At 40.3% G+C, this 12366-nt stretch overlaps 1 protein-coding gene across 15 annotated transcripts in view; it reads right to left on the bottom strand.

Annotated features, from left to right (window-relative positions):
• Positions 1-12366, bottom strand: part of CELF2 (CUGBP Elav-like family member 2) — an 866203-nt gene that overhangs the window by 250581 nt on the left and 603256 nt on the right. The window lies entirely within an intron of this gene.

Raw genomic sequence — 12366 nt, 5'->3', positions numbered from 1 at the left:
GCCAAATGAGTAAATTCGAATACTGAGAATATCATTGTATTATCAACTAATAAGGCCACCGAGTATTTGTAAAAATTTTCAGAAACCAAAGCCTTTGAAAAATACAGTAATAGCACAACATCCCAATAGGATACTTTTAATATGTTAGCGCCTAGAATTTCCATAATGATATTAAGAGGATCATTGGGTTTATTTAAAAGCATATATACTGATGACCTTAGCAGTTTGACGATAATGACCTCTTCGTTGTGGGGTTTGTATTCTCTAGACGGTAATTTTCACATTCTCTTGGCAGACCTTAGAAAATAATATCGTGGGTTTTTTTTTTCTTTTATTCTCTTTCCTAGGGACTTGTTGCTACTCAGGTAGAATCTTAGATTTCTTTATCAATAGCAAATTGACTAGTTTTTTAAAGCAGTATTTTCATTTTCAATTTAAAAGCAGAAATGAGTCTTTGGGAATTATACCAATTGTGCATTTAAGTGCATGACTATCATTTTTCTCGCTAACTCCACCCTTGACTCTGCCTGTTAATGTACTATCCATCTTTCTTTAAGCCCAAGTGAAATTCTAAGACATCATCTTTAGCCTTTCCAAATGATATTAACCACTCAGCACTCCAAAGTCTTTCTATCTCAAATGTAGCATTTTGTACACCACACTTAACTGTGCACTGATGCACACCTTCTTTCAACCCACTAAGGACCTAAGCACAGCGTCTACCTCTAACCCACATTTGTTCGAAACTACAGCCAATCTCGTGTCCATGGATTTCTCTGGCTGACAACAGGACCCTGAACACAAGAACTACATCTTCGCTTGTGTTTGTTTCCACTACCATATCCGGCATACACTATCAACAAAGGTGTTACTCAACCTAAGCTGTGGAACTGAGTTATTTTCCTTCTTGGGGCTACATCCAACCAGAAAACAAGAAAGGAAATTCTTCTGGAGGAAAATGCATCTTCCAAGTGACAGTTTCCTCTCCTTGCCAAAACATTACTTGCTCAGACCACTGGCAACCAGTGTGGACTGGATCTTCACAGTGGGCTGGTAACGGCTGTGAACCTTCGATAGTGGGGCCCCCCGGATTGAGGGAGCAGTAAATCGTGTCTGAAACAGTCCATGCTGTGGTTGCTGCGACTGGCAACGGGAAGCACAGAGCGAAGACGTGGTCAGTACAGTCAGCCTTGGTTTCAAGGCCCTCTCCGTGCACTTTCTGATCTAATTCTCCCTTATCACTAAATGAAAATGGCATCACCATCCCCTTTCTGATGATGAAGACACTGGGGTATGGAGAGCTCTACTGGCTTGCCCAAGTCAGTGGTGGAACCCAGAGTCCAATTCAAGCTGTCAGACTCCCGAGTCCTTGGCTCTCAACCAGTCAGCTCTGTGAGATGGGGCAGCAATTAACCACATGAATCACCCATTGAAGGAAAAGGGGAAATATGGAATATGCAAAGGAGAAAGCAGGTCAAAGCAGGGGGTTGAACTGAGGTTCCAGAGAGGGTGCCTAACACTACCTTAGTAAAAACTTCCATGGAAGACCCAAGCTATTTTCCATCCTTGATAGGCTTGTCATTTGGGGCCCTGACACCCCTCCATGACAGAAATAGATACCACCATCACCACACTACTCCTAGGCCAGCTGGCTGTGGCCTCTTCCCATCCCTGTTATTTAAACTCAATTACATTTACATTTAAGGGTTCCTTCCTAGAAGCCCCTTTCACAGAGCAGTCAAGAAGCTGAAAAATATACATTTGTTTCCTGTTATTAGGAATTCACCAGTTGGCATGGTCTCCAATCATGGGCATCTGTCAAAGTGATAATGGTCCTTTCACTCCTTTCCCCAGTTCATTTTTACTTTCCCAACAGAGGTGTCAGATGTCAACAGATTCCGTGGTATGAACAGAAGGGTCACCCTGACCCCTCACCTCACTGCCAGTCAGGATAAGACAACAATCACAGCCAAAGGATGCACTGTGTCCTGGGATGGGACCCAGGGTTACAATCCATCCTCATGGCTGACTCCTTCATGAAGGGAGAGGAGGTACCCTATTCTTATACGAATGGAATTTTTTATCTGACATCTATTTCTTCAGCTTAGAGATATTAGGAAAAAGTAACTTCACTTCATTCCATTCTAAATGTAAGACACTAGAGATATTACAGCTAGTCTTTGCATGCCAAGGGGCTGTTTCACACACACCATCTGAAGGACAACAAGCTCGGACCAATTTGCTCAAAGGTGGCTTCTTTCTCCATCTACAAGAAGTATCTTAAAGTCAACAGATTGTTTCTACCACAGATGAAGCAAGCAGGCCATGAAGCACAGCTTATTCACAGACAGCATGCACTTCATGCCAAGAGCTCAAAGAATGTGGTTTTCATCTTAAATTTGGAAATGTGAAACACTGACTCCAGAGATCTGTAATCTGAAAATCATAGCATTTTTAGGACTGGAAGGGATCTCAGAGCTTATCTAAGTAATCCCCTCATTTTACAGATCAGAGAATTGAGAGCCACAGAATAGGAGTGATTTACATAGTTACTCTCCACTCAGGGCAAAGCAGGATCTGGAACCAATTTTATGTCTCCTAAGGACTCAGTTTCTGCCCTGCAGGGTGACCTAGCACAGTGCCTTGCCCAGGCCAGCCATCAGTACGTTTCTGTTGAACAAACAGCTGAGTCATCTGGAAATATAGAAAAACTAGTGGGAAGAGAGTTTGGAGATAGATATCGGCACCTGGGCAGGTCATACAGCTCATCCTTATCACTGCAATGAAGCAAAGTTCACCCGTTGGCTGCAACTAAACAGACTCTCTTTAGGGTCCTCTGTTGGAAGGAGCTAGAAGCAGGATATCATTTTTTTTGCTATGTTTTCTTGGAGTTTTAACAGATTTGGATTCTGAGAGAGCCCCTAGAGGTAGAGCAGAGATGGGGCTGTGTGAGGGTGGACAGGGGGTGTCACCTTCTTCACTCCTGCCCTCCACAGGACTCTGGGTCCAAACAGAAGCAAGGGATGCAGCCCCCAGCCCCAGGCCATGGGAACACGGGCCACTCTGTGATAAACTGGCCAAAGTGACAGGCAAATCCGCAAGTCTCTCCAGGGAATGAAAACTAGGCTAGGGTGATGTGTTATCAGACCCAGAATAAAGCTTGTTTTATTTGATTCCCCATGACTTAAAAATGCATGGAAGACAGCACCAATATAATGGGGACATCAGAGTCTGGGGAAAATGCATCCCTAAGTGACGAATGTGTCCTGAAAATCTTTCTTTCTTAAGGGAAGGAATATTAAGGAAGCCCAGCTGATACACACTAGCAACCCTTTGCCAATACTTATTCACAAGAGTGGGCAAAAGAATGTGTCAAGTATGCCAGAGTAAAAACAAATCGGTCAAAACCTCCTTGTACAAATTTTCATCTATTTCTAAATCCATCTCCCATGAGAACCCTTCCAGAGGTTCCAACACGTCAATTTAATGAAATCTCCTATTTTTAATTTTTTTCTATCTCAATTCTTCCAGGTTCTGGCTGGTATCTGATCCCTCAGTGCCAAAACAGTGAAGCAGGCTCCTCAAATAGAATTTCCATCTTTCCTGGGAAAAATATTCTATCGGGAACAGGAATGCTCTTTCCCTGGTTGTTTAGTCAGTTTTTTCAAACCTGAATTGTCCCAGGTATGACTTAGAGAACTTGGATGTTAAACTTGAGTTTTCAAGAAGCACCCTTTCAATTATGAGACTGGGATTTAGACACCAACTCCTGAAGGCTTCTTTTTTCCTTCCCCCTAGGCTGGTCTTTTTGCCAACCTGGGTAACAGAAAATCCCTTTGTAAAAGCTTCTTCAAAAAAATCTTACTTTCTAGCTGATACTATTAACTTAAGAACACGTCCCATTTTATAAAAGTCCTTATCTGTTAGAAACAATGTCCATGAGTGAGTCTTCACTTCACTAATGAATTTATTATAAGGCTGGAATTGCCCCCATCCCCCAATAAGCACCATTTAAAGAATTTTTTTTTCTAAGTTTGATTTCTATGAAATGGATGCTAGAAGCAACATCTGAGAAATTCAACCCACACCTGCTTTTCAAAGGAACACCAGGCTAATTCATCTCACTGGGCCTACTCAGAAAGTAAAAACGGGAGGAGGCTGAGACAGACAGCCCTAGCCTGCCTCCAGAAACTGGCAGCTGGCTCAACTTAATTCTAATGCCAACAGACTTGGATCAACTTGTAGTTCATACAATTTTCTTTTCATTAAGTGACTATTAGGACTGACTGAAATTAAAGACTGTCCCTGCAAAGCCCGTCCAGCATCCTCCTCCACCTCCGGAAGAGGGGCTTATCACAGAAGTCTTAAATTAACCACCCAGATGAGGTTCTCTCTACAATACACAAGGAAAATGCCCTTCAATATCCAAGTCAGGGTCATGCACCAGTTATATTCTCACAGAATGAGTGTCTGGTAGAGATGAAGGTAATGGTTAATGTAGACAGAAACCTTCATGTCTAACACTGGCTTTGCCTGAAATTTACAAAGTCTACTGATTTTTATAGATGTCCAGGTAGTCAGTGAATCCATTTTCTGAGCAATCACAGGTAAACTGTAAACTGCATGTTCCTAGTCTTAATAAAGGGACTAATAATAGCCACATCCCACTAAACATATGTACTCGCCCATCTGCTCATTCCATGAATGTTTACTGAGAACCTAGCATGGTCCAGGAACTAGACACTTACTAAAAAATTATCCACTCATGACTTTAAAAGACTTGTAAAAATACAGTTCATTTAAACAAAGAAAAAGCAAGGGGAACTAACATTAATGGGGTCTCTACTTGGATCTTTTATATGACCTCACTTAATTCTCACAATAAACCTCTGTTATTTCCCTTTTTAAAATGAAGAAATTGAGGTTGTGAGAGGTTAAATGATTTGCTCAAGGTGACCCTCAGTAGCAAAATCAGCATTTGAACTAGTATCTGTTAAGTGCAAAGCTCTTTCCTCACTACCTTACTGACTCTCATAAATATGGCTAAAATATACACAAACTGGAGAGCAATTCACAACAGTTTATAATCTGGATGGTTCAGTTTCATTTTTTCTTAGCGCTATAAGTAGTAAAAATGGTCAGCAGCTAACAAATCCCAAAGTCATCTTGCTTTTTTATTACTAAATGCTATTGCTGTTTGCACCGTACTGTGGTAACTCTGATCATATGTGATGACACTGCCAGGTGATGGCAGAAGCTGACGCAAGAGGAAAAGTTGAGTGACAACTTCTCTTTCCATCTTGAATTACTAGATTCCATGGCCTAAAAACAGGCGGGGGCGGGGGGGTGGGGGTGGGGGTGGGAGCTGTATTCGTTCATTCTCACACTGCTATGAAGAAATACCTAAGACTGAGTAATTTATAAAGAAAAGAGGTTTAATTGACTTACAGTTCTGCATCACTGCGGAAGCCTCAGGAAACTTACAATCATGGTGGAAGGAACCTCTTCATAGGGAGGCAGGAGTGAGAATGAGTGCCACGTGAAGGAGGAAGCCCCTTATAAAACCATCACATCTCCTGAGAACTATCTCAACAGCAGCATGGGGGAAATCCCCGATACCCCATAATTCAATCATCTTCACCTGGTCCCACCCTTGACACGCAGGGATTATTACAATTCAAGGCAAGATTTGGGTGGGGACACAGAGCCAAACCATACCAAGGGCCGTCTGCGTTTTCTGCACGTTTTTGTTGAGGTGATAGCTGTACTTCAACCTAAAAGCTGGGTATCTGCTAAAACCAAGGTCTACAGATGGGAACATAAAGTTATTTTTGAATAAGAGTTCATTTAGGTGAGAGGACTTTAGTTCAGGTTAAGTACTAAAAACGTATGAAATTTAGTCATTTTCGAAGATACCCCTCTCTTGTCACTCTCAGCAAGTTTGAGAATGTTTTCAGTTTTACTTCCAGGCCAAATAAATGTAAGGAATCCCCTTAAAACTCCAGAGAGGGTAGGGAGTAAGAGTAAAACAGAGGAGTAAGTACGTTTATACTTTCAGTACATGAAGAAGATACACCCCAACACACCCCAACTGTACACACCGACTCCAAATAGCAATAGAAAATGTGAGCTGCTCAAGTGACTTATCAATTGTAAAACAAATCTCTTTGAGTCCAACAGCATTTGCTTAATTCTTTAATCACATCACATTATGCTGAAGAAGGGAGCAGCATGATTCTCCAAAACAAAGCAATGGACGTACCCAACAGCGCCATCACTCCCAGACAGCATCCCCTGGGCAGCCAAAGGTTTAGAGTCTTTTCTTGCACAGGCCAAGAATACATAATAGGTAAGAGAATACAGAGTGGCAGCCTCGGATTCTTTTATATTTTCTGCAAGCCGTGCATGAAGAGAAAGAACCGCCCACCTTTTTGTAATCTGACATAATTATTCATTCACCCATTACGCTTTTAAATAAGTCCAGTGTTACATCCCTACCTAGCTTTTCTGAGTAGTTAGTTTGTTGGGAGTATGGATAGATTTTGGAAGGTAGAGAATTTGGAGATGAACAAGGTTCTGGATGAATGAAACCAGTGACTCTAGAAATGGGTCAAGCAGTAAAATGAGGCCAAGGAAAAACACATTTAAGGACTATTTCGACTTGGGATTGTGTTATTCTCTATGGGCACCTGTTATTATAGGTAGAACTCGTTCAGCTCTGGAAAAGCAGTGAATTCATTCCCTTCCCTTGGTAATCATTTTCTCTGAGCAAAGCATAAGTTTATGAAAGGTGAAATCTGTAGCACCCAAGAGAGAAATGTTGAACTCGATTTCCCATCACATTGCATACATTACCCCCAACACTTCCTTCAGGATAATACAAAGAAGAACAATTACACAGCAACTGGAAGAGGATTTTTTTTTTTTTTTAAATAGACTGAATGTCTTAAGGAAACTCTCAAGTATCTGTATATATTAGACTATGGAATTGTCCTCCAAGGGAAAGCATTCAAAACGAAATGGATGAAACACGAACAGTCGGAGGGAATTATCTCAAACCAGCAGCAAATGGTCTGCTGCAGCCTACCTACGCAGGTCACTTCCCAGCTCTCATTTCTATTTTGCATTCCCTTTGGTATGCCTTTCTCAAGGATTACTTTGGGCTTTAGTTGCAAAACTCCTAATATGCTTTTACAGATGTTACCGTATGTCTAAATCCTGATGTAGCAGTTTGAAAGTCAGACTACCGTCTTTGTCCTACATATTTTTCTTCTACTTGCATAACAATTTCTCAAGCTGTGGGACTAGAGTCCATAAAAGTGAAATTAATTTTATGTTTATGTGCACTGTATGGTTTTGATTATAGGTGAATTGTTCATAATTCATCTGTCAAGAGGCTCACCCCCGTACTTCAATGTATCTCACTTACAGGGCGATGAAATGTTTCACACAACGATAAACGCTAAGTTTCAACCTAATTGCTTTCTGGTTTCAACTTTAAATTTTGCTGATAAAACTAATAATAGGTATTTTTACAAAGCTCAGAGGATTTGCATCATTTTCCAGAAGACAAAAGCATACATATTCAAGGCTCAGTATTTGGAAGACAGAAGTTTCTAACGCCAACACATTGACCTCATTACTTCTGGTATTTTGATCACACTTAGGGCATCAAGTCTCCGGTTATAAAAGCCTTACAATACCTTCAGAGCACAGGACTCATCAGAACTGACCCACTTGGGATTATTTCAGATGTTTCCAGAGTCGTGTTTCCTCCCTTTCCCTGTACTTGGCTTTAAGAGAGAAACGACTGGCAACGGTAGTCATTATAAAAGCACGCACACTCAAAGCCTTTTGCTGGGGTTTGTTCCGGTGTTGGCACACATTCCTCCCAAAGTACACACTTTGTTCTTACAACTCCTCTGTACACTGAAAATCTGGTATTTATAATGATAACCCTCGGCACTATGTGAACTACTATCACCATGGAGACATTAACTTGTCTCAGAGTTAATGGTTTCCCAAACGGCAAAGGACTTGGGAAATCACCATTTTATAGGGGAGGAAACTGAAGCCCAGAAAAATAAAGTGACTTGCCTAAGGTTACTAAGCAGTCAATGACAGAGCAAGAACTCAAAGCCAGGTATTATCGACAAGTCCAATACTTCGTTCATAACCTCTCTAGTTTGTTGTAACCTGCTTTTTTCAAAAGTTACGTGTTATCAATAACCAAGTTACATCTGCAAGACAAGTTCCCCTACAGTCAATCCCTTGTAAGCCTAAAATTATACTACTGACTACCAAAGCCTTGATGTGCAGAGCTCAAACCAGGTGATTTAAATTTTCCTAAGGCTAAGGAAGCTAAAAACACACCTAAGTCCATAGATCCACCCAAGGCTTCTTCGACTAACTTTTACTTAATGAATCCACATCATTTTAGGATGCACCAAAGGAGAGGTTAAACATACAATTTCACCTACAGCCAGCATTGTTTTAAAAAGGCAATGCTAGGTGCTATGTGTTACAGTGGTAACAAGGGGAATTTGAGTTAGCAATCAGTACTTAATTCTGGGCTGTAAAGCATTCTTAGAGGCTTTCACCTGAACAAACATTCGAGCACTGACAAGTAGCCCTGGATCTGGATCTGTCCACAGATATTAAAGTTAGCAGTGCGCATTTAAAGCCCTCAGGCCACATTTATCCAGCTCTTGTGGTATAACATATCAAGACTACGTCCTTGCAATGCTAATGCACCCCCATAGCAAATGCCTTTTCTTTTTACTCTGTCCCTTTTTGCTTGCTGCTTAATTTGGGCTCTTTGACTATTACTTACAATTCTAAGACAAAGTTCCATATCGTATCCTCCTTATCCTCCAATAATCTTTCTTGAGCAGGAGTAAAGTTGACCTGAGTTAAGCTGGGCATCTGTCCACCAGGCCAGTGCTGTTAACAAGCTTCCCCCCATGTATGATCATCAATATTCCATCTGCTCTTTTAACTTCTGCTTGTTCATGTCTACCTGGACTTTAAAAAAAAAACAACAAAAAAACCCACAATGGATCTGACTTGTTTTTCCTTCTGAATAATTCAAGAGAGACTTAAAACAAACTAATGTTCTTAATTGGTATTTTCTCACACTAAAAAAGTATGCTGATGTATCATTTTTCAAAAAACTTCTAACAAAAACAGGAAGAAAAAGGAAAGCTTTTTATTTCACTCATTCTGAGATACTGATGTTGGCAGTTTATTAAACATTTTAGTTAATTGAGATTAATCAGATTACTAGTATTTTGCCCTAATACTGATGGTTTTTTCTTGCCTACAACGTTTCCAACCATCATTCCATAGTACCTGCTTGCCTGGATCCCTTAGGAATCACTCTTCCTTCCTAAGAACCCTGATGGCTGATCACCCCCATTTCATTCTCAACATCACCTGCTTTGCTGCAAGCATTTTATCCCCCAAAGACAAGTCTCTAAGTGAATGCTAAACCAACATTCACTGTAGACCTTGGACATTTAAGTCCATACATATGTTCATAGCATTAATCCACTTAATTTACACAGCAGCCTTCTTTTGAGTTTCTTAGCGCTCTTTGCAGATAGAATAAAACACCTTCAACATACCGGTTTTGGGAATCCAATTAGCATCTCACAAACTTTATCACATCGTACATGATCTATGTATCAGGACTGCTATCCACACCTTACTGAATAAACAAGGTTGTAAAATAGAATATAATCTTTTTACTGGGCAGTCCTCACATTAACTTTCATTTTCATTTTTCTGTTTTAGAAGAGACGGGGGCAGGGATAGAAGAGGAATGCTGAAAGGGCAGGGAAGAGTGCATTATGCTTTTGCTATTGGTAAAAGAAATACCAACATGCCTTCTGATGATTCCTGAACATCCCTTACAAATGAACGAGCCACAGAGTGGGGCAACTCCATGCCTTTCCCACTCAGCCAGCCAAGGAAGACGACGACAATCAAGCCACACTTGACAAGCGACAAGACCATTCACTTTCAGGGCCAAGGGGATTAGGACAGAGTAGCATCTTCCCCTAGTGACAAGAGGAAACGAGAGAATCAAAAGCATCTTTCAATTCCATTCTGAGTCAAAGAGGTTGTTCTTGCAGCCCAACGGGGAACCTACATGTAAACCAGGTCTATGAGAAAATATGTCCCCACATTCCAGTGAGTGGTTGAAAGTGAACTTTTGACTAATTTGTTATTTGGAGACCAAATTCATTTGCTTTAGCTATTTCAACATAAGAATAACACATAGTTCCTATGGCTGGGCAAGACCAGGGAGTACATACAAAGGAAATGGATATTTTCCCAGGTAGAGGTTGGAATAGAGCTGTGTGTCCATGTGCTCAGAGCTGCGATACATGACTTACACCTTTTGTGACACTCAGAATTGCCACCATGCTCTCAGCTGCACTGGATGTATTTTTTGCACCACACCTACTCTGTCTCTGCTCACACAAGTGCTGCCAATAATACCAGTCCACACACAGTGGCCGACATGAATGAAGGGCATCTTTTAGCAAATTTCAAAGAATAGCAGGTAATTGATCCCATAGTGAATATTAATTAGGCAAACCAATGACAATCAGGCATGGGCTATAAATCTTTCCCTTTTTCTCCACGGTACTTCTAAGGCAGTACTAAGATATTTGGAAAACGGAAGGGTTCAATGCAGTGATGAAATTTTTCTTTAGGATAAGCTGACACATTTTCTAAGAATAGACCTAGGCTGGAAGCGACAGTCACTAAGTAACTTCCAATCTTGGGCTGTTTTAAAAAAATGCCTTGAGCAGCAGAACAGTCATTCCCAACCCTAAAGAATATATTAAAAAAAAAATGTTTTAGCCCCCTCATGGGATGATAGTTGAACTTCTGGTATCCGATGACTGAGAAAAATACAAAAGAATATAAACTCAAAGCTAGTTTGAATTTGGTAATGTGCTTTGAAATTGATATTTTGCTGATCAAAAAAGCAACGAAATAGGTTGAACAGATGTTGTAAGACACACAGACTCACATATGCTTTAGCCTGTAGACAGAACTTGATGTGTTCAAGGATTTAGAACTTCTGACAACTACAGCCCCTCGAGGGCCGTGGCACCGAGGCTAGAAACCACTTATCTAAGGTAGGTTTTCAAATTCCAAGCTTCCAAGTTCTATGGCCATTACAAGAATATTCTCAATTATTTTACATTTGATAACAGTATGAAAACTATTTAAAAATGTATAACCAAAATCATGAACATAAGGAAATTGCGAATTAAACCCTCACTCTGCTTCACAGCACTAGGTAAAACACGAAGGACATTTGTGGGTTTCCCAGCCACCAGCCGGCAGCCATCACCTTACGTTATCAGCGCCCCAGGGAGACCTGGCTTCTCCTCAGTCGGCGTTAGTAAGATCAGCACTCTGTGATGCCATGGTCACTGCTAACCAGTGAAGCACTGTCGAGTGAAATATAAAAACCATTCCACTTGAAACCAAAGAGTCCACACAAAGTCTTTAGGCACAGTGCCTGACATATAGTAGGTGCCAGCAAATTTGGCTATTTTTATAACTTTCACAAGCCAGTAATTCATTAAGCCTGGATAGGAACTAAATTCCAGACTCTCATACCACTGTATGTTGCGGTGACTATTGCTCAAGATGCCGGCGTGTTTCAGTCCCTGCTGCTACTGCCATTCCTCTACTTTAAATAAATGTGTTGATATTCCTAGAAATCGTTAACTGAAAAGACGAAACCATTAGGGTAAGGGGTGTTGCAACTGGAGGGCTTAAGTGCCACCAAAATGTAATAAAAAGTCTTCCTAGAGGAAAATGCTACATAATTTGAAAGTGAATTGTCAAAGCTTAAGGGATAATTTCTTCTACAATGAGGGCAGTACAGGAGGTCCACTGAGTCACTAGCCAGTGTTACACTCTGTTCTGTCCAGATTTGTCAATGTTTCATAATTCAAGTATTATTGCTAAGATCTGACAGGTTAATATTTTGGTATAATAATATTAACAGTACTTATATTTATCATAATTCTATTTCTAAAATATGTAACTTGTATTAGTATGCTGTATAATAAGAGTATGATTTGTGTAATAACTTACATAATGTAATAGGATATTAATATAGTTATCAGTATAATATTAACATTTTAATATAGTTATTAAAAATGTTTTCTGCTTTAAAAACCAATTTTATTATATTTCAGGGATATCTGCTTCCCATCCTCAGTTAGCATACCTCTGTTTTATAATGTATAAAGAAAGGGAAATCAGGATTCACCTAAATGAGTAACAAATGGATATTCCACAACTCAAGTGATACCTGCGAACCCGAGGTGT

The sequence above is a fragment of the Macaca thibetana genome, chromosome 9 (genome assembly GCF_024542745.1).
Source record: "Macaca thibetana thibetana isolate TM-01 chromosome 9, ASM2454274v1, whole genome shotgun sequence".
NCBI lineage: Eukaryota > Metazoa > Chordata > Mammalia > Primates > Cercopithecidae > Macaca > Macaca thibetana.
Note: the sequence above shows the minus strand (reverse complement) of the source record. Positions and strands in the feature narration are given on the sequence as shown.